Below are 24,048 nucleotides of genomic sequence, written 5' to 3' on the forward strand. Positions count from 1 at the left end.
AAGTTCCTTCCACACAGTAACGGAGTGAATGTTGCCACTGAACTGTTAAGTCATGCTTTTCTAAATCTAGATTAAAATCACCTTTTCCTAACATCTTTGTTGATGATTGTTTATCAATCTTAAGACCCTCCACTCTCATCTGTGCCTACTAAAATATTTCATATTAAGTTATATATTTATTTCCCCTCTCCATTGTCTTTTAAAAATTAAGCAGCATTTTTACCCAGAGGAAATATATGCAATTATTAATGCAATTAATTGTATGCAAAAGGTGCTGAGAAACTACATGAATGCAGACAGTTTTAGAGAATTAGGCAGTTATGATCTGGCCAAATGGATAAAGCTATGTCCTGACATAGGAGAAAGGCCAGCACAAAATACTGACATCACCCAGAATTTAGGACTCTGTTCTCTCAGGGATTTACAATATATTAGCTAATATGAGTTAGGGCACTGATTCATTGCACATTAAGGCAGCCTAAGATCCCTGAGGTTCCTTCTCTATATTTTGCAGAGTTCTGCAAAATGTAAGCTTCTGTTAAACCAAGTAAAGTCTCCAATTTTTATGTTTTCAAAGAGGACTCTATTTCTACAAATCAGTGCCATTATATATTGTTTACTCTGTTCCCAGATGGGCAGGAATAAAAACTGAGATGAAGATATTAGTTATTACAAGCAACTATTTCCAAAGACAGGAAGAAAAATAAAAGAGAAGATGCTCCTAACTTACAGTATAGTTCATATTTTGAGAACTTTGCCTTAGATGGTATCCTTCAGAAAACTGAATGGATGATGTTTTTCTGAAGTCTAATACTATTCCATTCGTGTTTTCATTATACCAGCATGTTCAACCTGTTCATCTGTATGTAAAACTCCTTGAGTATGAGAAAACTTACTTGTGGAATTAATTTCTTCATAGGATCTTAATAACTGTAGATTCACTCAAAGCTTTCTCCAGATTTCAGTAGAATGTAGGTCAAGCTAAAAGTCTTCAAGAGGTTGATTTTATTGATGTTGCAGTTGTGCTGCAAGGTTGTTCTGATTTTTTTGTTATTTCTTGCCGTTTGGACAGGAAAATATAGTGTGTCTTTGCATGCTGACTGAATTCCCTATAAAAGACAATTTGATTTTACTCCACGTAACTGATAGGGTCACTACATCAGCACATGAAATGAAACTCAATCCTATTAATGTCATCCAGCAATACCTCATGTCTGGATTGGGATTTACTTATAACTATGAAATGTAAGCATTTATTTTTAGCACCATAAGTATATGGAATGATGAATGTTGATTTTTTGAAAAATTTTCTCTAAGGTAGAACAAATAAAGATAATTTTAACATAATGAATGCACTCTAGAAGAAAATATTCTTATTAAAATAAAAACGTACCTTTCCTTTGTGTAATGCTATATAATTTTGTATCAGATAAGAATCAAAATGAAAATATAGTGTCTCAACATTATCTACTCATTTGATTGTTCTACGAGGATTTGCTTAAAAGGAAAGCTAAGGATCTCAGTTATCTGAGATCATGGGGGAACAGCTTCTTTGCTTCCATCTACTGGTTAACTGGAGGAAACGCAACATGGGCAAGAAGCTTCCTTTAGTGTGTATTCTTCATATCCTTCCCACCTTGCTGTTTCTGGGGCATTTTGTTATTTTTAATTAAAACTCTTTTAAAATCAAGTTGGAGGAGGCATGGTAAAACTATCTACTTTTATGATTAAACACCATGACTTGAGGGGAAAAATCCAACCATCATAACCTAACCAGCTGCATAACTAAGAAGTGAAACTGGACAGCACTGAAGAAATGGGGAACAGGTAGGGCCAAATGCATTTGTGCTTGGGTTTCCTCCTCCTCCTTTTAACGTGTGCAAGAGAGCCTCCACCAACCAACAGAACCTGCCACAGCTGAAGTAGGGTGTCATCCTGAATCCATCTCCATGGCTTGGCTTCAAGTTCCTCAACGCGACACTAAAAAAATGCACCATTGCAAGGTGTTGCCCCAACATAATGGGTGTCTAGAGAAACTGAGCATCTTCAGAATGACTGTACCTGCTGTTATTCATGTGTAGTGTACATATATACACATACACTTACATACTGTCATACAACATGCATATGTGTGATTGTACTAATATTCACAATTAATTTTTATACAGGGAATAATGTTCATGGATGAAAAGGAAGATTCTTGCTCATTTTATTTGTTATAGAGCAAAGATGTAAAGGTTGAATGGTGGCCAATAACAGTGGGATGCAGAAACACCTAATTTAAACAATGTATTCTTTGCTAGGGAATCAGTTTTCTGGGTTGGTTCTCCAAGCATATCAAAGGATGGAAACTTACCCATAGTTACAATGTACAAGGGGGGGATACAGAGTGCCAGCAAGATGCTTATTTGCAAGATGGAAACACAAAGTCAGTGCTGCAGAGGGTGCTATACTTACTGTCATATAAAAAGAATATCATTTTACTATTGTCTCCCAGATCAATTACATTTTTTGCCTTTATGTGCCTTTTGCCATAACTTTTTTCTTTTTTATTTCCTCTTTCAGGTTTCACACCCAAACACTTTTCCTGTGGAAGGTGTCAAGATTGACTGCTGACTGCGAGGAATGGGACATTTCCTAAGTTGGGGAGAGACTGGAAAAGAAAAAGGTGGAGGAAAATAGGACATGAACTCATGTTGCTTTGTTCACCAAAAAACAGATTACCTGTGTATTTAGGCTTGTTCATTATTGTTGACAATAATATGTAGCAGAAAGACTAAACATAATTATAATTTGACTGCAGAATTCACTTACTTAATGGATGTAGTTCTCCACACAGATTTATGGAGTGTGTGTGTCTTTTGTTTCATTTTCATGGGCAACAGCAGAGAAGGACTGTTGTAAGTTAATGCCAATTGAAGGACAAATTGTGATAATGATTTAATTCAATTTAAGTCTTTGATAAAAATATAAGTAGACATCTACCCTCATAATGTGCTTTTGAAGCTGATATATAGTGGTGATTCTTCACTGATGTCAGACAATTCATCTTACATGTATATATGTAGGTCATGCAGAGTACTTTTAGCTGCTTCTGATAGTCTTACAGTGACTCAGTACTTTATAGTCAAGGTCTAATGACAAAAACAGCTACTATTTAGAAAACGCAGCTTCCAAAATGAAAACTGTGTGATTATTCCAACTTGCAGAGAGATGCTAGGGAACCTCCTGCTGCTCTTAGTCTTGTTAAAGTCACTGATGCTCACACACCCTGAATTTGCAAGAGTTTATGCATCCCATTTACAAGAGAACTGTTCTGATTTCAGCTGGAGTTCATTTGCTTATCAAAGTAGCACAACTATGGATCTTACTCATTTGAGACTTTTACCAGAAAGTTTCTGACCACTTGAGAATTTGTACTAAAGTTAATAATAGTGTGAAAAATCCAAGCCTTTAGAAAACTATGTCAAAATTATCACAAAAGTGCAGGGTAAAAAAAAAAACAACAAAAAAACCCCAAACAAACAAAAAACAAACAAACAAAAAAAATCCACCAAAACCCTAAACAAATAATTTTATTTTCAGTAGTTTGCAATCAATTCTCCCTCCCTAGGGAGTTGTCAGGCACACAGAAAATGTGCAGTGAAGACTGAGAGAAACTCAACAAAAAGAAATATTAAAAAAATTAAATCAACGCATAACTGAATAATGGTGGCTTGATTTGTTTCATGTGCATCTTGTCTGCAGTGTGACAAGGTACATGTTGTAGCATACCTAATGTTTCTTTGTGTGAAGAAAGTCTCAAAACCTTTGAAAGTAGAAAGATTTGGAGCATACTCAACTAAAGACAGAGCAAAGCTGAAACATTTAGTAGTTATGCTGGTGAGAAAACTAAATCCACACCCAAATATATGCATCTCTTCAGTTTCTTCAAACTAGGCTTTGAATTCTAATACTAATTAGTGATTTGTTACGCTGTTCTTTGTAGCTTTTTTCCAGAACAGAAAAGAGCTTTTCCAAGCCTGAAAACGTTTGGGTTTTAAGAGCTATGAAAAGATTAAAAAATAGAGATACATAGGTGGCATAGATACACCCGTATTATTCTCCCAAGTGTATCTATAAAACAGGGTGAAACTAATAGTGAAGTTTTGGATTTATTTTAAGATTATACAGTTTGATCAAGGCTGATTGTTAACATCAAAGCCATGGAACACTGATGAAGGTGCATGTGCTTATATTTTTGCTCTTCTCAAGGGCAAGGAACGCAGACTGACTTAGAAACTGGAAGAGAGAAAGGTTGAAGCTTTGATTTAATTTGTAAAATATATGTGTTGGGTTTGTTTCTTTATTTGTTTATTTTCCTTTTGTTTAAATTGTGTATGCTCAACAATCATGGCTGAAATGAGCATGTGCTGACAAGGTTGCCTAGGGACATGGTTGATGCCCCCTCCCTGGAGGTGTTTAAGGCCAGGCTGGATGAGACTTTGTGCAACCTGGTCTAGTTTGAGGTGTCCCTGATCACAGCAAGGAGGTTGGAACCTGATGATCTTTAAGGTCTCTTCCAACCTTAATAATTCTATGATTGTATAATTCTACTATGAATTTTGGCAAGATAAATGTCTCAGGGTTTAAGTATTTGGATGATTTGAGTTCATCTCAGAAACCTGATAAGAAATAACAGATGAGAATGTGCTCGTTTGGGATGGGACAAGACTTCCTTATACCTGTGCTGGTTTGGTTTGGTGGGATTTTTGGTAGCGGGGGAGGGACCCCAGGGGTGGCTCCTGTAAAAAGCTGAAAACGTTCCCCAGCTCCAAACCAGCTGGCCAACGAGCCACTAGAGAGACTATAGAGATGCGCCTCTGCGATTAACATACGAAAGAACTGATGAATGACCTGAGAGTAGAGGGGGAGCAGAGGAGCCGAGGTGAAGCACAGAGATGAGTGCAATGCAACAGCGTAGATCCTGAGGTTGGTGAGAAAGGCGAAGGAGGTGCCCAAGCAGAAGTTCCCCTGCAACCCGTGGCGAGACGGCAAGTGTTCCCCTGCACGCATGGAGTAGCAAAGCGGAGCATGCCCCGAAGGCTCCAGCAGGGTCAAATGTGGACCTGCAGCCATGGAGTACCCCGCAGCAGGGGAGGCGACTTCCCGAAGGAAGCTACCCGTGAGTCTGTGGAAAGGCCGCGCTGGAGCAGCTTGCTCCTGAGGAACTGCACCTTGTGGGAAGGAATCATGAAAGAGAAGTTCGTGGAGGACTGTCTCCCATGGGAGGGACCCTGCAGTGGAGCAGAGGAAGACTGTGAGGAATCCCTTTCCCTGAGGAGAAAGGAGCAGCAGGAAACAAGAGGCTGTGAACTGACTCTAAACCCCATCCCTTGTCCCCCTGTGCCGCTGAGGGGAGGGAGGGAGAGAACCGGGAACAAAGGGCTCGGGAAGAAGGGAGGGGTGGGGTAACATATTTAAGCACTCCTCTTTATGTTGTCTGTGTCCTATGTGCACTCGATGAATGTTAAATTATTAATTTTTCCGCAAGTTAAGTCTATTTTGCCCGTGACCTTAATCGGTAAGTGACCCCTCCTTGCCCTTTGACTCGACCCACGAGCTTCTAGTTGGCCTTTGTCCTCCCCACAGTTCGAAATTAATATTGTTTGAAGTAGTGTGCAGTTGGTCATCAGTAGGTAATAAAAAAGGTGTTATATAGTGCCTCCTCCAGGAAATGCTTCGGTTGTCTGCCAGACAGGCCATTTCATATCTCTTTAAAGGTAGAGAAAGTGTTAAGAAACAAAGACACATTATTTTACGTGTATAATTTCTTAGTACAAAGTCATTGTTATCAGCACCAAAATAAGAAATGAATTTATCCTTTTGGACGTGAAGTTGAATATCTGAAATCAAATCGAGAACTGCTTAAAGATAAGAAAGACCTGAAAGGAAGAAATATATCTTGGATAAAGTAGAACAAGGATTAGGAAGAAACAGTAGAAGACAATGAGATGGAAGCAGAATCTGCAAAGACGTTAGTCACCCTCTGAGTTTCCCCGAGTGTGAATTCAGTGAGAGTACTGCCTTTGTGAAACTCATGTGGGTAAACTCACGTGATTTTATGAGAGCAGTATTTAGGGAGAGATTGCAGTGTTTGAAGTAAAACACAGTAAATAGTAATGTATTAGGGAAATCAGTGTGGATGATTAGAGAACACAGACCACATTCAGCAGTTATTACTTATTTCAGTGTGGTTTCTGAAGAGCAATGTTTGTTGGGAAGCTTGATTTACCATTGTAAGTTCATTTGACTTTCAAAATCTTAGGAATCACATAGGCAATTTGAGTTTTATACCTATGTAATGGGGAGTAACTTCTGCTTGTTTGTGCTCTGGTACATAAGACGTCAACTACACGTTGTTTTTTTACTCATATTTATAAACATTTCTCATCTCCACTCTTAAAGAATTATTACCCAGGACACACTATCTGCGCAACTTGCCAATATACTATTTTAGCCTTGTCTTCAATCTGTCTTACACCCAGATAAGATGAATTTCTAGCATTTCTTCCACTTGTCTGACTGCAAAGGTATATTACCAAAATATTTTAAGTGAACTGTGGAAGGGCAAGAAGGTTTGTGGAGCATTGAGGATGATCAGCCATAATTCAATTAGGAAATGCTTTTTGGTGAGAAAATTGACCTTAGAGTATTGCATATCTGCTGTTGTTTCCAGAGGGAGGTTGGGGGTTAAAGATCAATTTGCAAAATTTGAGGATGACAATTACTATTATTTTTTTTAATCAACATTAAAAAAATGTAGAAAAAGGAATAGGCTGCTGTAGTTACAATAGTGAACTCTGAAAATTAACTTGTGTGAAAGGCTCACAATTTTTTCTTTGCTTTTCTTTATGTATACATACCCTTTGTATATATATTTCTTTAAAGGACTAGAGCACATTTATTTTGGAAAAAAAAATAATTGCAAAAACCACAGAGACTGCATGAAAATTGACTTTGGTAAAGGTGAAATCATTGATTTTTACATGACATCAGCAGATTGCTCCAGCAAGACTCACCACAGTGCAAGAAGCCACATCAGGAAGGGGACATGAAAGGTTGTTAGAAAATCTGTACAGAATTTAGATTAGCTACTTTAGTGTACTTATATAAGTTTTAATATCTTCCTTAATAATAAAATTCATTTGTATCCCAGATGTCAGGTTATTGGTTTCTTGGCCTCTTCGAGGAAGTAATTGAGCACCTGTATGGGGACAATGGGAATTGAGGAGTTCTGATTAGTTTTCTCTAGTTATACATTATTTATCGCCTCATTCCATTTCACTCTTACACCTATTGGGACGTTTTCACAGTCATATTGCATAATAAGAAAGTGAACATCAGGATTCTATTTGCTGTGGTTCACCCTCATGAGCCATTTAACATTTTGTAATTCTGTAGAAAAAGCTATCTAATCATAGGAAATGAAGTGAGAGTTTTATAGATGTTTTTTGTTATATTGTTTCTTTTTAGAAAGGTAATGACTGACTTGTTTAAAAATGGGTAAACTGGCTAACAAATCCTAACCTGTGTTTTTATACAGGACACCTACTGCTGAAAGAGTAAATAGCTTTCCTACTTCCAAAATACATACATCAGAAGATACAAACAAAATTCTTATACCTGTTCACATAGGAAGTGTCACCACTTTCTAAAACAGCTCTATACATTTAAAGCATAGTTCCACATCCTACATTTTGGAAAATAGCTTTTTAGAGTGGAATGTTATCAAATGGTGATCTGTAAACTTCTGTGATTTTTCTCATTCTCTACCTTCTGCAAACCTTTAAACTTTAAGGAATAGACTAGTTTCTTTCCTAACATCTGCTGGTGAGACAAGATGGAGATAGACATTTTAAAAGTTATGAGTTCATAGTGAGTTTTGTTCTATGAATAGAAGATTAACCTTTTTGTATTCCTTGACTCCATTCCATCATTTTGTATTAGGAGCTGCAGACCAGTGCCTTCTCATACATCTCATTTGTCACAGAAAACTGAATAGCACAAAATATATTGTCATGTATTTGGAAATGGGTATGAGAGATACTACAAAGAACAAAATATCTATAAGCAAGACCTTGCTAGACAGAAAAGACTTAATGGAAGGAGGATGTGGCTGTAACATTTGTACGTAGCACGACTATGACATGTCACTATGACATAATTATAAAAATGGCAAATACAATAACATTTAGGAATAGTTTGACTGAGCAAAGCTATGAAGAGACTGTAAGCAAAATACTGTGAATGGTGCTAAAAGTTCATGTCTCACAAGGATTAATTTAAATTTGACCAAGATCAAAGTGTTAAAGAAACAGAATCAAATACAAGGTCTCCTTTTGAGAAGAGATTAGCCTGACCATTCCAGCTCCAGGTTATGCAGCATCCTTCCAAGGTGGAAAAGACACCAAATTCCCTGTAACTGCAAGTTACAAGGAGTGGAAGGATGCCTCTGGTAGCAAGCAACTGGATTTAGTGTCCCAGGAGGCCATTTTAGCTCAACCTTCCTATGTTCCTTTAGCATTATTCTTATAAAATGCCATTACTGCAGGCCTGGAATAATAGAAGTGCCTAGCTTCCTCACATGGATTCTTATCTGCTGGGTTCAGTCCCTTCTTATGTTACCTGGAGAAGAGGCCTGGTTTCCTCAAAGCACAGACGTAAGACCTAAGACAGTCTCGCTGTGTCTTCTGTCACATTAGTAATAAGTTTCAGTCCAGTAGTATTTTAAAAAAGACTAATTCTGCAAGCTGTGAAATCAGTTATAAAGCTTGCAATGACTTTAATGATTAGACCAGGCTCTGGCACGTGTCTCGCACAGTAATTATTACTGTATTTTAAAGGTGGCGGGGACTCCTCATAGATTAAAGTTTCATCTAAAGAGAATATATGCGTGATAGAATATGCCTCATCTTCTGAAGAGGTGATGCCTCCCTGAGGCCACAGACACACCTTCTTTATTGGTCTTTATCAGAATAATTGTAGGAGGCAGTAGCACTGAACAAGTACACCTTGACATTCATTTGGCTTATGAAGACTAATTTGCATTATTTTATACCTATGTTTTGTTTCTCACATTATGAAATTAAATGAAACAAAATGGGACCTCTTTTATAATGTTAATAAAATATATATATATTCAGGGAAGAAAATAAATTCCATACTAAGAAGTTACCAGATCCAGTTTTTTTGACAAGGACTGGGAGGAAAGTGCTGCTGATGAGTGACATATCCAGTAATCTGATCACTAGAAACAAGGAAACAAATTGAATTATTCCACATCTAATTTGATTTGCCAGAACATATTAGTCATATAGGGCCAATGATGCCCTCAGGGTAATAAATTCAGTTTCAGTGGGTACAATGGGGATCACAGGCAAATGTCAGAAGACAAAATTAAGATCCTAATTTGGGTATTCCCTGAACTTGAGTAGTTGTTTGACTGTCCTGTTCTTTCCAGTGTTCTATAGGTAAATAATTGGGTTTTGGTGGAAAGTCTAAGAATCATCCTTATTTGTTTTGCAGAAAGAATAGACACAGTTTGCAACATCAAAAAGCAGCTCTTCAGAGAGAAAACTATAGGTTAGATCTTTACTTAGTACTTTGTGATACAGTCAGGTAGCTAAAACCTGACACATTATATTTTTAAGTGCTCCTGTTTTTCATTGCCTCAAATTCAAGTTTATGATATAACAACATTCCAGTGAGGGCACTGTAAACTCTGAAAATAAAGAAGTTAATTTCTAAAGAATGAGCCAGCAACTGCTTAGTTTTAAGAAATTACTCAGTACCATTAATATATACATTAAAAGAAGGCTAGTATTTTTCCTTTTTATAGACTGAAATCACAAAATCCATCTGAAAGGAAGAAAGTGGACTCTGTTGACTAACAAAGTTATTTAATTAAGAAGTATTATGTTATCTGTGAAAGGAACATACTGGATATGTTTGTTTGGTTTGGGTTTTTTTGCTCTGCATATTCTTCTAGTCTGCCAGTCCAAGTGTGGACTAAATTAAATTTGTTTCATTGATTCTCATTGGGCAGACCATAATTCTGTGGACCACTACTACAAATTTTTCCAAAGGACTGGCCCAAAGAATCACTTCCAATTGTATGGGTATTACTCCCAGTAGCAAGCACCCTATGTAGAAGGAAACTTCATAGACTCAGACTGCTTATTTGTTAGACTGTGGTTAAAATAAATAAATAAAATTGTATTAAGAGCATTCCAGTCTTCATGAAAAAACATATTAAGTAGCAATTAAAAATCTGATATCTCTCTGTGCCCTCAGAGAGCAGATGAAAAGCATCACTAGAGAAATATTAGACACTTTACTAGTATCATATTTTAATTAACATTGATTAAAACAACACTTTATATAAACCAAAACATTATTTCCCTCACAGGATACAGTAAAAGATAGTTTTCCAATGAATTGTTTCATTGCAATAGCTTTCAAAAAATAGCAATAGCTCGTCATCAAATTAGGCAACTTTAAACAAATTAAGATAAAGTATCATTCACTTGACCTTTTTTCACTGGTGGCTTCTCCTTGCTTTATTCTTCCTTATCCAATTGTTTTTCCTGTGGTTGCTTACGCTAAGTAAGGTAAGATTAGGGTTGACTCATTTGACTCAGGTGACTTCAGCTTAAAACTGGTTTTGTTTCCTCCTCTAGGTCTGTGCTATGATTTTGTATAAAAGTAGTAGTAAATGAGGAAAGGTTATAATTAGGGAAGGTTGTTCAAATGATATTTTGGGTTTATTTTTTCTTTTTTCACTGATTAACATGATTTTGTAGTCAAAATATTTACAAGATCTGATCCACTTAAACATGGCTTTAAGAAAAAAAATATAATTAAGAGCTGAACAAAATTAATCTTTTCATATTATTTTTTCCAACTGAAAGATTTAAACTTTTTATTTTGAAGTCATGTGTACTTTTGAATTTTTCAATAATAAAACTATTTAAATAGTTACTAAAAAGAGAAAATCCAAAATAGAGAACAAAAACTTTAAGCACTAATGAGACATGAGTTATTCCATATAAAATGACATTTGGAAGACTGGCCCAGAAAAAAAGGAATGTCTACCTTTGTGTTTTAGTTCACACCAGTATTCTCTTAAAGTAAATTTTCTCATCCTCCCAACGCCATGCTCTACTTAACATCACATAAGAGGTCTTGCATCATTCACACTGAATTTCCTCCTGTTGATTCCAAGCCGGAAGACAGGCATTGGGAGTGTGCCTGATGTAACACAAAACTAATAGACATTTGAACCACAGAGCAAACTACAGTAAAACAAACACCCCCAAACAGTGTGAATATTGTACACTCAGCACCCGCTCTTTCACCCTAAGGATCAGTTCCTCTTCTGCCACACCATTTGCTAATGTAGACAGGTTTTAAGCTCTTAATTTACGAAGTTGACGTGAAATGAGAGAAAATGCAAGCGATATCTAAACAAAGGTTATAGAGAAACTCCACCTGGAGGCTGACCCTTTCTCACTCAGGGAAACAAATCTAGAGCATTCATGAAGAGGTATTTTCTGAAAGGAAATATTGGAAGAAAAACAACTCAACATGAGTTTTCAGAATAATTGCTCCTCAAAATGAGCAAAAAAAAGGCCTATCTTGATTCCTGAGAAGATAAACAGGGGAGTAAGATGAAGGATTAATTATTCATGGCCTAGGTAACATGAATTTTGGAATATCCTTATTAGAAGTAACTTTTTATTTTTAAAATTAAAATTGCAATATATTTAAGGAAACAGCCATAATCATTCAAAATCTGTAGAAAATGCTATAACACGAGCAAATAAAATCTTGATGTGTCTAGTTCTTAAAAAGGCAACAACTGAGAATTGATTTCTTTACACTGTGTAAGTAGCTTCCCAGGAAGAAAACACATCACAGAATCACAGAATCTTAGTGGTTGGAAGGCACCTCGAAAGATCATCCAGTCCAACCCCCCTGCCAGAGCAGGATCACCTAGAGTACATCACACAGAAACTTGTCCAGGCGGGTTTTGAATGTCTCCAGTGAAGGAGATTCCACAACCTCTCTGGGCAGCCTGTTCCAGTGCTCTGTCTCACATCAAGCAGTTTTTTCTGATTTTTATGTACCTCCGATATTCCAACATGCACCCATTGCCCCTTGTCCCATCACTAGACATCACTGAAAAAATGTCTGGCTAAACTCCTAAAAGTCAAAACTCTTGCCAAAAGTCTTAAAAGATTTTACCTTACATCAGTATAAATGTATCCTGTGTGATGTGCAAAACCCAATGAAAAAAATAAGCACATGCTTAGGCACTTTTAATACATTTTTAGTTTGGCTGGATACATCTAGTTTTACACTCAGTAGGAGTTCTATAAGTTATTTTAAAATAAATAGTGCTCTGCAGCTTTTGTAAGATATATAGCTATGGAACTGAGAGAAAAGGAGTAGCAAAACCACAGCTTAAGCCTTAAGATTTGTTGGCTTTTGTGGACAAAAACTTGAGCTTTCTATATTGATGAAGTGGGAAGATTAAACATATGTTTGTACTTGCTACCATATTTATTTGCATATGCTGCTTTCTAGATGATCATATGGTCCTTTTACCTTTTGGCAAGACGACATATTCCAAAGAAATACTACAATGTGATCAAAGTTTGTAAAATGTAGTTATCTCATTTTAAGGCTTCTTCAGCTGTTTATTGCATAGAACTGCAAAAACTATAGACAGCCTATTAAAAACATTGCAATTATTTTTCAGTGACTTCAGGTCAAGCATGCTTATATGTATTCTATATGATATGTCAAGTCCCACATTTACAAAAGCAATGGGACCCTTTGGAACTTTACAGAGTCTCTGGAATCTACAATAGCCAGTATCTTGAGACCTGTGGCTTTGGTAAGATACTATCTCACCAAGTCTTCTGGCTTTGAAACAACAAAGAGATTGGAAATGGTCAGCTAAGACCCAAGACAACTGGTGGAAGCTGACAGCACTAGAAACTAACTGGTGTGTTGTCAGCTTGGACATGGCAGGAGGGGAACTAATTGTTTGGCACAAGCAGATGACATGGTCACTGGTTATCCATGTTTTTAAACATAAAAATAGCTCTTTTAATAAATTGCATTGTTTTCAGCAATGTGTTGAATTCACAAAAGGCACTGTGTGTTACATTTGTCAAGTACAACGAACAATACACATCTTTGTGTTTCAGTTTGATTTACTTTTGTGTAAATGAAAAAATTAAAATAGCCTTTCAGAGAAAATCTTGTGTGTCTCTTTTATATTATTATGTCTAACCTGAAAAATGGTGATTGCACCAGATCATAAAATGCAATACTACATAGAACAAAAGGGGAAAAAAAAATGCTCTCGATCTCTTTTTACATAGGTTGGTTTGTCATTATATCAAAAACTTAACATGGGGCTGATTGAAGCAGGCTTATTTTTAAGGAGTTATAATTTACAAAATGTAGTCCTGTTGAAATAAAATCCTATTGAACAAATGAGCAATGGACCCCCAACCAAATAATTAACTGCTTTTGAACATGTAGGTGCCAGTCTACATCTCATTACTAATATGTAGATGCAGATTTACTGGTTATGAAAGACTGGAAGCTTTCCCATTAAGATGGCTGACTGAGGGAGGAGTGGACTTTTCAGACGATGTGATGCAGGAGTTTTATTCTGCAGAGGGTTCTCAAGCCCACAGAACAGCTGGATTGAATTAACTGAACTGCAGTGTCAATTTGTTATTTTTGTCATGTAACTGTCAATCAGCTTCCTTAGCCAAGAAACAGGATATGAATTTGCTGAAATCTATTCTTTGTTGCTCTCAGGTTCTGCCATGAAAATAAGCATTTGTTTAGCTAAGTGGGAAGTCAAATATAAACCAGCTCAGGTAATGTTCATTGTAAGAAGGTTTAAAAGCTATCTAGCCTTTATAGTCAATAATAAAAAGAATCTATATGCTAGAGTAGCTGGGCATGAGGCAGCAGCTTGATGTTGTACCAGGCTTGGAAATTCATGAAGCTACATTGTTTATGGAGGATACAGTTAATTATCTCACTTTTTTATTTATTCAAGAAATAAGAAATCAAAAATAAAAGTCATCTTCAGAGGAAGATTCTGGTTTAAAAAAGCAAAGTGGCAAAAAGAAGGCCAGAACTCTGTAATTAGAGTGGTACAACATAATACAATATTTGATGTGCTCTATTTTAGTTATCAGGCTAATTATTTAAATGCATTATACCAGAACAGACAATGATAAATCGACATACTGGTACCTGTATATACTAATTTTCAAAAGGACAATGCAACAAATAATGCCTTTAGTGATAGCATATTACACAGATCTTGTTTAGGGGAAGAAAGTCCTAGCTTTGCCTTACACAATTGTTCTAATTCTATTTTAGGTGATCACAGTAGCATCATAGCATGAATAGAATGGTCTCTCACCCTCAGTAAAATAAAAACCTGAAATGGCACCAGATTCTATTGTCACCAAATATGGGAAAAATATTATCACCAATGTGACGTAGATAAGCAGACACTTCTTTATGGACATGTGGAGGATATGGGGGATAACTCCTAGCGTATCCTGAATTACATTACAATCAACAAATTATTTATATATTAAATTTCTATTGTCTAAAACATTTAACATAATAATGCATAGAATGCTCACTTTTAAATATTCATTAAGTTTAACCTTTGCTTTGATTGGCCTCTTCAAGTTATATAACTTGATATATATTAATTTCTAACAAAAATCATTTGTCACCCTATTGATTTTAGTCCCTGATAGTCAAACCAGGTGGGCATTGGGAAAGGGGATATTCAAGCAGCATAGCTGGATACTGTGATCTTGGCTACCGTGTGATAAGTTCAACATTTATTATTGTATTGTTCTTTCCACAGCAACTGCTTAAGCGTATCTTACTCTTTATGCAACACTAGACCTCAGCTACTTGTACTTACCACTTGTCTAGTACATATGGTTTCTGTGATTACTGAAGTAAAACATAATTACCCACTCCCTCTCCTGATACGATTCCTATATGAACAGTTTCTTCTGAAAGCCCTGTCTTGGTCAGGCCCGACCAGGCCCAGGGCTTCTAAATAATCAACATTTAGTCAATTCAATAACACTATGATAACATAGTCAATCTTTGCCAATAGTTAGGAGTGATAATATTCTGTTTTCCTTCATGATTTCCATATATTTGGGGTTTCTGGTTTGTTTGGGTTTTTTTAAAAGCATTTTCATCCACAGCAAATTTCTTATATACCCATGGAAGACAGACAAATGCATGGTCTCCTTAAAAAAATATTTTTCCTAAGGTCAACTAAACTTAGAACTGAATGTGCATTTTGTTTCCCATTGTACTGTCTGTGTAATAATTCAGAGTAAATGATCATGTATTATGCTGCAATTCCATAACCTTAGAATATAAGAGCCCAGTTGGTGCTTGACTTACAAGAGCAAAACAAGCTTACAGAGCACAGGTCGGTGTTGTTTGGCAAGTAGTCAATAAAACTGTACCTTATGACTTTCTTTCCTAAGGGTTCTAATCAAAACAATTTATTTCAGGCATGTAAACTCCGCTTTTCAGAATGCAGCTATTGTCAGAGTTCGGTATCACCAACTGCAGTAGCTGCAACCACGTTAAACCGAGTCCCAGAGCTCCCCCATCTGTCTCAGTAATAGACAGATTTCCTACTAGATCAATGTAGTGTGTTAGCTACAGTAAAAAAGAGACGTCTTTTCCAGATTTCACTATCCTTTCCAATAGCTATTTGAATAACTGAGATATTGTCCATTCCTGGTACTATATATTTCAGAGAGTTCTGTGAAGGAAAATAATTAAAAGTATTATTCATTGTGAGTAAACTGTGATGAGAAAGGAATGCAAATTTAAGGCCCAATTACACATAATGAAAGTGGACAGAAAAGTGTAGGCAAATATTTAGAAAATTAGGAATCTTTCAAGTGAATGTACACAGCTGCTGGGAATAGTTTTTCATTGTTAAGCTGTTCCTGGTACACCTCTAAACTATATTTATTTAGGGCTGAAACAGAGCATATAATCATGTATAGGTGAGCTATTTTTCTTGAAGCTTATGGACATTTTTTTTTAGTATAGTAATTGAATGTTTTCATGCAAGAGGTAATGCTTAGATGGCATGTAGTTTAAATCTACAGATCACTGAAATTACACTTTGATGCAGCTGCCTTGGTAAAACCTGCAACCAGATCACAGTTTAAGCAAACTTTAAAAAAAAATAAAATCTTGTTTTTCTGCAGCCCCCCCCAAGGGAAACATACTCAAAGAAAATGAAAATCTGTTTTCAATTCTCGTTGTGTAAACACAGTGGGTGCCCACCTGCCTTGTCACACTGTCAAGTTTCAGAGGATGATATCACTCTCTAAATGAGCTCAGTTCTGATTTCTCCCAGGTGAACAGCAAATATCTTTCAGGCTAGATAACTTCTCTTAGAGATTAAAGGGAAAAACAAAGTAAGTAAACTATAAAGTACCTGTGGAGGAACACCTAATGCACGACTTACTTTATATCAGTGACTGTCTCAGAGAGCCTCCTGACTCATGGGGATGCTCTCCTGGCAGGGCTCACTTCACTCTTAAAGGTGTAGTCAAGAACAGAAAATAGCCTCACTGCTCTTTCATATTGACTGAACTTTCCTAGCTAATCTCCTGCCAAGGAATAAACAAGAACCTTAATATTGTTTGAGCCTCCAGTTTTACAACTTGAGAAACAATATTGGGCTGTCATAGGGAACATAGCAGCTTGGGGAAAATGTTCTTAGATAGTAAAGCAGTTACATGATTGTCACAAAAATAACTTTACTAACCAAATGCATCAGTGTTTTGATGGCAATCAGGGATTGGTATGTACATACACAAGCAGTTGCAGGATTGAAAGTATTTTACTTCCCTTCCCTTCACTTCCCTTTGCTTGACTTTTTTCTATAGGAATACCATACAACAAACCAGAGAAACTACTCATACATCTGGTTTTCTGAGGTAGTCACTAATATTCAAAGGTCAGTTAGAAATCTTATCTTCAATTAAACACATTCTACTCTTTTATCAGAACAGACAAACTGATATTCTGTGTCAGCCCATTGTTCTGTGAGTTTTGGAATGCCTAACGTTGACCATCACTACCCAGTTGCACATCCTGTGTCAGAACCAACAAGGACTGACACTACCTATGGCAGCAGGAACATTCCGAAGGCAAGCATGTATTTGCCCTCCCACTTTATCTCTTCTAATTGTATTTCTATCTTCATTTAAATTTTTATTGGAAGATGTATGTTTCAGTAAGGTGAGCAGGCAGGCTGTAGTAAAACTCCACCACTGTTTACAGGAATTGCATACATTGCTTTTTAACATTTGTATTGAAAAAGTGCTTTACTAAGTTTTCCTGTATGAATGAAATCAGACATTTATTAAAAAAAATAAAAATGCAGCTGACTGTTGAAGGCATAACAGTGTATCCTTACAAGTAGAAGTAGTTTTAAATTATTAAAAAATGTTAGTGCAGTCAGCAGGGATCAGCTTAACACATACATGTTATTTCATGAGCAAACCTCAAAAGGGCTACATTTATTTTAGTTCTGACTTATTAAACAATTTCAGTACACTTTAAATCTGTGCTAAAGAGGCAATTTCCAGTATAGAATTATTATGACTTCACTGGTGACACATTTCTGAACAAAGCTACCCACATTTATAAGTTATTTTAAACTGCTCTTTCTGTAGTAACTAATGTGAAAGTGTCTGTCTAAAATGGTTTCAGAAGGTCAAATAATTATACTTCAGCTTCTTTGCAATCTCTTCCTTTAGTAGTTGCTCTTTATCTCATATAATGTGAGGAATATGTTCAGACAAGGTTTGGTGATTATGTCTGTTATTTTATCTCCATTAAGAAGAAAACAAACAAGCAAAAAATATTCCTGTGCTTTATAAAAGGAAGACAATGCAATAGTTACTCTAAATCTTACATACAACTGAGATAGATGTTGCTATGCCACAAACATAGCATCATAGCATGATTTAAGTAAGAAAGGACCTCTGGAGGTCATTAGTGCAAAACCCTGCTCAAAACAAGTGCAACTGGATCATGTTTATCCAATCTTAGAGATGACTAATTTCAGTGATCCATATAATATACCTCAGCATATTGCAAGCAATAAAAAGACTAAATTAATGTACCATAAGTAAGCTGAAAAAGCAATATTCCTTTCTATTTAGCCTTCAATCAGAAGGGAGCAGATGAAATTTATGCCAAATTTAGGAACCCATGATATTTGGCATAATCTGTAGGAAAAAATAAAGTGACTATTTATTGTTGTTGTTCACTTTTCTTGAAAAATCAGACTAATCTTTCAGATGCTTAAGGAAAACTGGTTTTAAAGTAAAAAACAAAGCATGTTGGATCCCTCTAAACCAAGTGTGCTAATGATGAGAAATACTCAACTGGTGGAGGGTGAGAATAAAGGGAGATAAAATAACTTCTTTCAAAAGACCTTCACTAGCTATATGTTGGTTTTACCACAGTAAAACCACAGTATGGTAATGCTGTGTTGTCAAGGACACAAAGAATTTTATATGGTATTTGGAAGGGTTATGTCCATACTAGCCACTTGTGTGCTAAATTAGAAGCAAATTTCAAGGACAAAAACAACTGGAGCTGAGGACTAAATTTATTTCAGAGAGTTTATTTAATACTAGCTCTAGTCAGGTCTTATCTGAACACCTGTTAGCAACTGCAGGCTCATTGGGTGCTCTCCTTGGAAGTCCAGTTGCATTTAATCTGAAGAGAATGTAGCTTGTATGTTCTGAGACTGCTCTGCAGTATTAACAAAGGTGTGATAAATGGGGACAATAATTTTGTTTTAAAAAATCATTCCTCTTCTATCTCAAACTCTGACATAGGAGCACCAAAAGAATCAGAATTACAAATATACCTTCTGAAATGGAGAATTAGAAACTTAAATTTCTTCCAGGTCTTGGAGAGCAACCTTAGAAAGCTGTTTGACTCTTTCAGCAGCTGTATTTCTGCTTCTGTTGGTGCCAGAAGCTATTACCTGGATTACAGTAATAACCAGTACTTTACCTGTCTCAGTAGGGTCCTTAACCCCTGTACTCAGCCAGCTACTTGAATCTAAAATTTCATTGTGATCTGATTTCACCACTAATGTGACTTCCACACCATTAGCTGACATCATGGCTGCTCTCATTCAAAGTGACTGGAGTGACTTTTAATAAAAAAAGTCAAGTTGCTAAAACAGTTAGAGAAGGTATTTAAACTTGAGGTCCTTTCCTACAGGTCTTTAAGCTGGTGGTTGTTTCTAAAATCTTTTACTATATTTAATCCATTTAATACATCTCTTTTACATGGAGAGACTAGATGCAGCCTTTCTGTGGTAGTTTGGGCTGTTCTTTACCTGTCCTGTCGTTTATATAGAATCAAATTATATTTAATATATTAAAGAAATATATTGAATTCAGTATTAGACTATACTTCTCCAGTTCTTCAAAAGGCATGTCTGACAGAATGAGCTGTATTATGATTTCAATGCCAAAGAATGTTTGCACTGATATTTTGCTGTGAAATAGAGAAACTGGTTTAGGAACAATACCTTTCTCTCTCTGGGTGAGCATTTAAACCACAAAATGATACAGAAAGGCTGCTATTATTCTTCTTCAAACTGGAGTAACACCAACCAGAGAGACATAAAGGCTCACTCAGCCCCTAAAAAAAAAAAGTCTAATCAAATTTAGTGATTCTTCCTTAGAGATTAGGGGACATGTAGGGGGCAAGTAAAACAAACAACCAGTACATCTCTCCACTCCGTATTTTTGGATCATCTTCCTTCTATTGCTAAAAACACCAAAAATCACCTTCTTTTCTACATTTTTCCCCATAAATGCCATAATAAGGAAATGTTGCTCAATTGAGAATCAGCAGCAGAGACCAGTGACAAGTAATCCTCTCTGCCTTGGAATGCAAGACTTTCACATTTTAAGTTCATTAGTTCATAAAAACCAGTGTCCAGTAAAACCTAGCTGTAGAAGTATAATAGCTTCAATAAATCAGTCTTTATAATTGCAAAAATTGGCTTTCTAAACCCTGCAGAATTAAACAGCAGATCTTTCCCAAACACCTTGTCCCTCTTGCCACTGCTGGAATAGCTTAACACTGTGAAGAAACGTGGTTATTCAATGTATTAGCCAATACACACAGGAACAAGAAAGTCCTTACTGCCAACTCTGCAGTCTTTCCAGAAACAGAGATACAGACCTCATGTATAATACTCTTTAATCTTACAGAGTCCCTCTCTGATGCACTGTATATAGAGATATGCTGAGCCATTCACTGCTGTTCATGTTCACAAATGGCAATTTTTGCAAATCATTCATGGTGAAGACATTTTGGGGTTTTCCCCCCTCTAGAGAAATTGCATTTTTTTTAGCTGTTCTTGAATGAGTGAAACAGAGCTCGCTGCCTTATTTTTATCTTTTTTATACATATCTCTCTATACACACATATATTTTGGACACGTTTGCCATTATTCACCATGTGAAAAATCTGGCTTGTAACAAATGGTGAGGAAGGTTTTCCTCTTAGGTTATCATCAGGTTGTCCATAGAGGCTTTTTGATTTTTGACAGAGACAGTACTGGTGTATGTAATGAACTCTAGTCAGGTGAAATTCTTTCTTTACTTTGACTTCAGAGGCAGAATAGAAAAGGAGGACAGAGGAAAAAGTGAAGATGACATGTAAAATCAGTTGTGAGCATCAAAGGATGCCATTCAACAGAGGCCTTAGCCTTTCAGAAACTTGAACCTATGGATGTCACTGGAAATTGAAATAAACAGACAAACAAAGCCTCTTCTTGAACTCAGAATTTTCTTCCACGTTGCTTTTTTGAATGCTAGATGATGAAAGGGATAGTTTGGTTTCTTATCTGCCAAGAAGTAAATAACGAGCAGTAACATAACATAACAAATACTGGGTTTTTACAGGTTATCCTTTGGAAACCACTCTGGTTTCTTGCTTGTTTAAGGATAAAAATGGTGGTTACAGTCACTGAATTGTTGGACTGAAAAAGCTCATATCCAGGATGCTCAAGTGTTGGTTTGGTACTTTGTTGACTTGTTTGCTTTTCTAAGTGCTTTCTGACAGCTCCGAAGAACACTGTCCTGAGCAGAAAAAAGTGGTGATTTTACTCTCAAGCAGCAATTATCTTCCCCAAACCTCAGATGGCTCTGACACAGCTCATTAACATGTCATGCCTACCAGTTTCACTCTTTCACCCAGTCCCACCTTTTCTCCTTTCCCTGAAGAGCTTTTCTGCTTAGCACAGCTATGCACAATTCTTGCCAGCTCACTATGGGTCCTTCACACCACATGAGTGCTGCAAGAGCATTTTTACTGTGTCTTTATGCATGCAGCTTTGCACATGTGCCTTTACTTTCTCTGCTAATTGCTAGATACAGAAGACTTGAAACTCCATCACAGCAGACTTTAGATTAAGGTTGATTTAGGTCACTGAGTAGCAGTGATGGGATATATGCTCTTCAGAAGCCCTCCACAGTTTCCTGATGTGTTATGTTTAATGAAGGGTAGTAATTAACCATGACCAACCTTGTAATTACTAAGATGCCATTGTTAATGAGACTGTAACTTCAGCTATTACTTTGTGAACACCAATTTAAACCATACAAACAAAAATAATTAAAAATAAGATGAAAATGTAGGTATAATGACTTTTACAATCTTTATTACTAGATTACCACTTCAGTAAAAATGAAGTTTGAAGCCAATTGACACTGTTGATTCACAGAATTTCACAGCAATAATTGTTTGGATGAGTTTTCAAATATATGTAGTATTTTAAAAGCAAATTTCCCCTTTGTTAAACCTTTTAGCCTTTTCAGCAGTTTTAATATTGATCTTAGTAAATATTCCATCTGAGTTTCCATTAAGGGTCTGCCCCCCTTAGAAGTAAAAATACTGTTTTTAAAAACTTTTGTTTAGTCCATTTCAGAAATAGAATTTAAAACAAAACAAAAAAAAAGGCAATTTTAATCAGATGTGCAAGAAAAGAGAAACAACAAAGAAGTGTGCCTACAGAAGTACTCTAGGCCTTTTTCTTAAGTAGACAGGTCCAATCCCTAGTGAAGGGGAATGCAGAGGTCTAAGAGAAGAGTTTGGATTCTGAAAGCATGAGGTAGCAAAATATCAGAATTATTTACTGTTACTACTGCAAGAGTTTCATTTCATCTGTTTTAATAGCCTTGTGGCTTACTTTTGGTTGCCTGGTCTTGCTGTTCTTTTCCTAAGCTCTTTCACTTGCAGGACTTTGGATAGCAATTGTTTTCCTTGTTTCAAAGTGTGTGTTTGCTTATTCTTGTATATTGTGCCTGCTGGAAGTACAATAAGAAATTCAACTTCAGAGTACGCCAAATATATTTCTGACAATGTTTGATTCACTGGATTTTTAAAAAAAACTTAGTTTGACATTGAATGTGTTCCCAAAGAAGAAAAAAATCATTGACATTTAGAAATTGTTCCCTGTTACACAATAATATTCTTTCTCATCAGAGAAAATAAACAAGACACAGATTGTCAAACAGATCTTTCAAAATGCCACTCAGAATTTTCATTTCAATTTTACTTATTCTTATCTTGAAACTAAATATTATCCCCACTGAAGTCAGCATTGAACTCACTTTCTATAAGGTCAGTCACAAAACAGTCTGTGGGTGGCTTATGCCTCTTAATATCTTTTCTAAATAGCTCTCCTACCAAGTGCTGTTTATCCTGTCAAAGTGTCTGAGACGGACCTGAGTTAACTACTCACTTCTATTCAGAGGAAAGGATTTTAAATCCTCTGTTGCAATGTCTTCCTCAGAATGCACAATCTGTACTTTAATTTTATTTATTTTTTTAAATACAAATAAACCCTTGAAGTTATGCCTTAATCACTAACCCAGGAAGTGAGATCTAGCATCTGTAAACTTTCCGTGTGATATTTCAGTAAAAAAAAATATCCAAGATCTTAATTTATGTAGCTTTTCAAAAGGGTTTTATGAAATTACTTCATTTGAGTCTATAAGCATTGACAAAGAGCATTGCTGAGACTAGCTGGCTGTCTTGTTTAGCCAATGAAAGCAATAGCTGAAACCTGAAGGCAATCAAATTCAGACAGGAAGGAAGACGTTTTCTTTCAATTAAGGGAGTTACGTCACTGGAATAATTTTACTCAAAGTCTTTTTTCTTCTTTGAAGCTCTGATGAAGAGGCAGTGACTCCAAGATTATCTGTTTTTTTCAAGTGTATCTGCTGGTTTACTAAGAACTGTTATAATTTATCACAAGCCCTGCTTCCTTTATGCCGGTGTTCAGATGCCTTTCTAACATGTACAATGCACTTCATCCAAAAATTATAGCTTCCTCTTATGAATCACTCAGTAAGATATTATGGACTTGTTATCAAACCATGATCTTAAGAGCTTGATTTCTGTTGATTACATGTGTAAAAAAAGAAAAAAAAACAACTAAATCTCAGTAGAAAGAAAACAAAGAGTGGGCACATCTATGTGAGCCAGTAATTTCCTGCTCTATCATGAGGAAGTTATATGGATTTTTTGTTTCCTAAAGTAGCTTTCATTATAAGAATCACTGTATGCCAGACACAGCTAATAGCCTGTCTTTTCATCCTTTGTTAAATAGGGTATTTAAAATATAAGAAAGTGAGCACAGATTTCCACAAAGTACACAAAGTGTTTGTTATATTTTTTAAATTTTAACTCTCAAAGTGAAAATCCGAGTATCTGTAATTTGTTTTAAAATTGCAAATAAAAAGCAAATTTTTATAACTTGTTCTCATGCCATTCAAATGTTAGACATTTGTATAAAATGAACTAGAAATGAAAATTACCTCAGAATCTCCTTGTATTCTGTTGTAG

The sequence above is a fragment of the Apus apus genome, chromosome 4 (genome assembly GCF_020740795.1).
Source record: "Apus apus isolate bApuApu2 chromosome 4, bApuApu2.pri.cur, whole genome shotgun sequence".
NCBI classification, from domain to species: Eukaryota; Metazoa; Chordata; class Aves; order Apodiformes; family Apodidae; genus Apus; species Apus apus.